General features: G+C 53.1%; 1 protein-coding gene across 1 annotated transcript in view; it reads right to left on the bottom strand.

Moving 5' to 3' along the window:
• MTFR1L (mitochondrial fission regulator 1 like) overlaps nt 1–6,239 on the bottom strand; it is a 29,925-nt gene extending 23,686 nt beyond the window's left edge. Inside the window, exon 1 of the mRNA XM_066638903.1 lies at nt 6,135–6,239. The gene's annotated coding sequence lies outside the window, so the exon portion shown is untranslated. The remainder of the gene's footprint in view (nt 1–6,134) is intronic.

The following is a 6,239-nucleotide window of genomic DNA, read 5'->3' on the forward strand; positions in this document are numbered from 1 at the left end:
GCACTGCTTCCCTTGGCCAGCCTTCTGCTCTTCCCTGACAGTCTACAAACAGAATCTTTTGTAAGCTGCCTTGGGAGCCTCTTTGGGCTACAGAGTTGGCTTAAGACCTCCCACCGCTTGAGGTGGCCATCAGATACAAGCCATTCAACTTATCTATCAGCACACCAGCCATTTCTTCCGTCATTCATTGGTTTCAAAAAGGAGCAGAACAGAGTGGAAGAGGAATGTGGAGGCGCAGTAGAGGTGTGCAGGCGATAAGGCAGCCACCCCCATCAGCCTGCTGTCCAAAGCAGCAATTTTCAACATTTTTTTTCTCATGGCACACTGATATCTGTGGCCTGCTTCTCATGATGCCACTTCTGGCTTCCAGGAGACTCTTCTGGGTTCTGTGGCTCTATTTCTAGGGCACCTCCCTGTAATAATGAATTGTCTGCTGGCAGAGTTGATAGAGGAAGAGGGACAGACAATTGGTTATTACAGATAGTTGCTGTAGAAACACAGCCACGGGATCCAGAAGAATTTTCCAGTGATTTTCAGCCGCTGCGCTCCTACACAGCTGCGATACAAGGACATCTGCAAGAGGAATCTGAAGGCCTTAGGAGTGGACCTCAACAAGTGGGAAACCCTGGCCTCTGAGCTGCCCGCTTGGAGGCAGGCTGTGCAGCATGGCCTTTCCCAGTTGGAAGAGACACTTGGCCAACAGACTGAGGCAAAGAGACAAAGAAGGAAGGCCCATAGCCAGGGAGACAGACCAGGGACAGACTGCACTTGCTCCCAGTGTGGAAGGGATTGTCACTCCCGAATCGGCCTTTTCAGCCACACTAGACGCTGTTCCAGAACCACCATTCAGAGCGCGATACCAGAGTCTTTCGAGACTGAAGGTTGCCAACAACGGCTCCTAAGTCCCACAGCACACCTGCTGACCTTTCGCCACACACCAGTGTGCTGTGGAGCACCAGTTGAAAATCGCTGGTCTAAAGGTCCAGATCAGCTGACCTCGTGGATGACTGGCACTGGGGGGCTGCAAACCAGGACGACACGTGAAAAACCATCTGCTCTTGCACTGGCCTCTGTCACAAGTCCTCAAGGAAGTTGTCCAGAGTTTCCAAAACAGAATACCAACCAGATTTTACACAGCTCTCCAGTTTCAAGCAGGGTGCAATGGCAATAACACAGACCACTAGTCCCAAAACCCAGTTTCACCGCCTGACAGCTCATCCTCAAGCCACCCACAGGTACTGATAGTGCAGCAAAACAGAGGACTGTGAAGCACCTTGCACAAGTACTATGGAGAAGGATATGAGTCGTCACAATGTGAAAACACACTCCCCCAAAGTAAAAAAACAAACAAACCACCACTACCATCAAAAACACAACTTCACAAAACTTCAGCAGACTAATCAGAGAGAATAACAAAAACACAGGGGGTGGTTACCCCTCCTTTACAGCCCTGACCACGTAGGGTTTTGTTGGTGCCCCCCCCCCCAGAAAATGCTGAAATGCACCCAGAAACACTGGAACAAACAGGCAAGGCACAACCATAAATCCCGGAGTTGGAATTCTGCACTTGGCAAAGGCCTTCAGGGCAGTCCCACAAAGAGTGTGTTTGCGGTAATCCTATCTTGAGGTGATAAACAGCACCATCCTATACAGGTTTACTCAGCAGTAAGTCCACTCTGTTTAATGGGGCTGCCAACAACCGCAACTGTGTTAGCCAGCGGCTTCCCAAAGTTTGAGACAGCCTTCAAGAGAAGCTGGCTGGGAGAAAGTCCAGGAGAAAAGTCGTCCAGAAAGGAATCTCCAGCAGACCCCACCATAGCCTGCCAAGGTCAACTGCTGACACAAACCACCGAGAATGTCAGGGCTCAGTCTACCAAGGACAACTGTGTGTGACAGAGGGGGTCTCACTAACAAGCAGTCAGCCAGAGGCTAAGCAAAGTCCGTGCTTGTCACTCCAGACCCTGGGCTGGGCTGGGCTGCTCCACATGGGGAAGCCGAAGAACAGTTGGACAAGGCTGGCAGCAGAGCAGAGATTAAAATCTGTTGGTAAAGACTCTTCACTTGCTCACTCCCTGCTGAAAAGAAGTCACTAAGCACCTACATTCATGCAAAGAGGGGAACAGGGAAAAGGGGAACTATTTCTGGTGCTTTGTGCTCTAAAACCCCCCCACCCTTGGGGGTTGAAGCAGTGGCGTCACTAGGATTTGTGTCACCCGGTGCGGGAGGCCTGCTTGTCATCCCATGTAGCGGGCGGGGCAACGCCCCAGGTGGACGTGCTGATGTGCCATCGCCCCGCCCCAACTGGTTTTTGGGTTGCACCTTTTGTTAGAACACAGATATTTCAATGTGGTTTCTTTCATTGCATTATGCATGAAATTACGCATTGATTGATATATAACATGATGGGATTATTCCTCCAAACTCTGATTTTAGTGATTTTGAAAACTTGTAGAGCAGGGGTGCTCAAACTTTCAACTTTAGGGATGCTGGACCTTTAACAAGTGTATAGAAGAGAGAATTTCAGCAGGTGCAACTTGTCATCCCACAGATGACAAGCTGCACCTGCTGAAATTCTCTCTTCTATACACTTGTTAAAGGTCCAGCATCCCTAAAGTTGAAAGTTTGAGCACCCCTGTTGTAGAGTCTCACACACACACCTATGTCAACTTACTAACACCTTATTGCAGCAGTTCTCAAACTTTTAGCACTGGGACCCACTTTTTAAAATGACTATCTGTCCAGGACCCATTGGAAGTGATGTCATGGCCAGAAGTGACATCATCAAGCAAATTAAAATAATTATAAATATTTAAATTAAAATAAAAGAAATAATTAAATAAGGGGGAGCCAGTCCTGTTCCACCAAGTGAATCTACCTTGAAGTAAGTCCTATTGTGGTCAATGGGGCTTACTCTCAGGAAAGTGTGGGTAGGATTGCAGCCTGTGAGCCCAATCCTATACATGTCTACTCTGAAGCAAGTCCCATAGTGGTCAATGGGGCTTACTCTCAGGAAAGTGTGGGTAGAATTGCAGCCTGTGAACCCAATGTGTGTCTACTCTGAAGTAAGTCCCACAGTGGTCAATGGGGCTTATTCTCAGGAAAGTGTGGGTAGGATTGCAGCCTGTGAGCCCAATCCTATACATGTCTACTCTGAAGCAAGTCCCATAGTGGTCAATGGGGCTTACTCTCAGGAAAGTGTGGGTAGAATTGCAGCCTGTGAACCTAATGCGTGTCTATTCTGAAGTAAGTCCCACAGTGGTCAATGGGGCTTATTCTCAGGAAAGTGTGGGTAGGATTGCAGCCTGTGAGCCCAATCCTATGCATGTCTACTCAGAAGTAAGTCATAGTGGTCAATGGAACTTACTCTGTAGCCTGCCTGCAGTAACACCCCCCAAAAAGAATCAGTGAGATTTCCAGCCCTCCCCAGTGCCCAGTCTAAAGTTCTTCTGTTTCAGGCACATCAAGATAAAGACCCTCCTGGCTTTGCAAGTGCAAAACAGAAAACTTTCCCCTTACCAGTTCAAGCCTCTTTTTTTGTCCTTTTTAGTGGGGGGTAGGAGGCTGCCTTCTGGAGCATTTGCTGCACTCCAGCTCCATCGGATCGGGACCATTCTGGTGTCCTCACATTCCCCTTTGCCTGGCCTGACCACCAGCCAAGGAATGTCTGCCTACTCATGAGTAAACACAACTGTGAGGCTGCTTTGCTTTCCATTGGGTTCAATAGACTTGTAGCTGGGAGGGAGGGATCTTCTCAGGTGTTTTGGAGGGCTGCATTCATTGGATCAGGACCATTCTGAAGTTGTTTGGAGTCCTCTCAGCACACCCTTTCTGACAGACTAAGGCAGGGGTGCTCAAACTTTCAACTTTAGGGATGCTGGACCTTTAACAAGTGTATAGAAGAGAGAATTTCAGCAGGTGCAACTTGTCATCCCACAGATGACAAGCTGCACCTGCTGAAATTATCTCTCCTACACAATTTTAAAGGTCCAGGATCCCTAAAGTTGAAAGTTTGAGCACCCCTGGACTAGGGCAAGTATGCCTACTCGCGAGTAAACATGCGATACAGCTCACTTTCACTTTCCATAGGGATCCATGCATTTTTCTTTCTGGTTTTTTGGCCATACCTTTTGAACGAAAGGAATGATTTCAATTCTGTTTTTTGCATTGCATTCTGCTGGACATTCCACATCCAATGGTGTATGGCACGACACGGTAGCACCTAAAGCCTCGATTTTAGCACATCACCCCCAGGGCGCATCCCCCCCCCCCGCATCACCCGGTGCGGCCCACACCCCCCTAGTGACGCCACTGGGTTGAAGCAGATTGTCCATGACAATCCCTGAGAAATGAGTTCATTTTTTCAAGAAGCCCAAGTATGGATTTCATGTCACCCAGTGCAAGGAGATTGTTCCCAAGTCTTACTTCTGAGTAAAACAACAGTTTTCAAAACACCTCTACCTATACATTATATAGGGTGGTGGGTTTTTCCATGAGGATTCTGCAGCTCCTGTGGCTGGTTTCCACGGCTCCTTGGGAAGTCACATCTCCTAGTTTGGGAACTCGGCCGCAATGGGGCTGCAAAGCCTCAGTTGTGGGGTCACGGCAACTTAGGGGAATGAAAAAGTTTGAAGACCACTAGACTAGTACACCACCAGTGTACCCCTTCGAGTACCAGGGCATGGTGTCCCAGTTCTGCTCAGGTTCTTAGCAATTCGGCCAAAACAGCTTTCACTAGTGCCAGGTTTTGTGGTCACTTTATTCTGCTCTCTCTAGTAAGTATATTTAGCTACAGTGAACAGTGCTGGGAGGCCACTACAAGGGTGGGGTGGGGGCAAGGTGGACGGGCAGGGTCCTGGAAAGGGGTGCAGAACAGACAGTGGAGTCCCCGAGATTCTCATGCATTATATGTTGGGGTCTTGACATGAAAAAGGTTGAAGAACCCGCTTTAAGGCATCAGGTTCCTCCTGGGGTCTGCCCTTGCTTTGAGGAGAGAGGAGGCCAAGCACCAGGGGCTGGCTAGCTGACTGGCACGGCCCCCCCTCCCCGCTTGGCACAACAACTATGCCCAGTGGCCATCCTGGTCCCAGTGCCACCTGGGGCCACAGCTACAAGCTGCTGCCCCTCCCCCCACTGGTGCCACCTCCCTGCTTCCAATTTGGGGGCTGGGGAGGCTGTATGTGGCCTCTCTGGCTTGCCTCTGGGGGGCTCCAGATTGGCATGCCGGCCAACGGAGTGCTACAGACGGCTCCACGGGGGTCGGTGGGTGGGTGGCAGCATGGCATTGCCCCCCCCAAGCCTGGCGCCTGGGGTATTTCCTCCCCCCGTACACCACAGCCCACGCCCCCCTTTTACTCTGGTCTCCCCACAAGTCCCTTCAGGAGAGAGAAGGGCAGCCCCCCAACCAAGCAGCCGGAGAGGAGCGGCTGGGGGCCGCACTTCCCACAGTGGGGCGGGCAGGGCCCTGGAGTCTCCTCCCCCCCCAAGATCCAGCCCAGCCCCCCTCCAGGCCACGGAGGGCGGTGCGCAGAGGGCGCCCCAGGGATGAGCAGCGCAGGGCGCCCGGAGCATCCCCGCAGCCAGCGGGCAGCATCCCTCCAGGCCAGGCAAGGGAGCAGGACGGGAGGGCGCCGGGGGGCCACGGACTCCTCCCCCCGGCTCGCCGCGGAACGCACGGAGGGCACCCACCGGCCCTTGGAGTGCAACGGCACAGCGCCAACGCCCCCCTACTCGCAAGGAATCCCGCAGGAAAGGCTGCGCTGGGCGCGGGGGGGGGACCCAGGCTGTCCCCTGCACCCCCTACCCGCGAGGAGTCCCACTACGCTCCAGGGAACCCCCCACCCCACACACCTCCAGCCCGCTCCCCCCGGCTCCGCAGCAAAGGTGCCCGGGACCGCCCAGCCTCCTCTGGCACCTGCGCTGCAAAGGCTGAGAGCCCCATCCCGGATGTGTCTACTCAGAAGTAAGCCCCCTCCTAGCCAATGGGGCTTACTCCCAGGAAAGCGTGGACAGGGTGGCAGCCTGCTGCTGGGGCGCGCACGGGGAGGGAGAAGGGCAAGCCGGGGCATTGCGCTCTGCACGCGCTCAGAGGCACCCTCGCCTGCTTTCACGCGTCCGCCCGACACGCCTCTTCTTACCCTCCGGGCGCGGGCAGAGCCTCCCCGCCGCTCCAGCAGCGCCGACCCGGACGCAGAAGGCACAAGCCCCGCAGCAGCCGCTTCCCAGCAGCCCGGCCGCCCCTT

The sequence above is a fragment of the Tiliqua scincoides genome, chromosome 10, assembly GCF_035046505.1.
Source record: "Tiliqua scincoides isolate rTilSci1 chromosome 10, rTilSci1.hap2, whole genome shotgun sequence".
Classification (NCBI taxonomy): Eukaryota; Metazoa; Chordata; class Lepidosauria; order Squamata; family Scincidae; genus Tiliqua; species Tiliqua scincoides.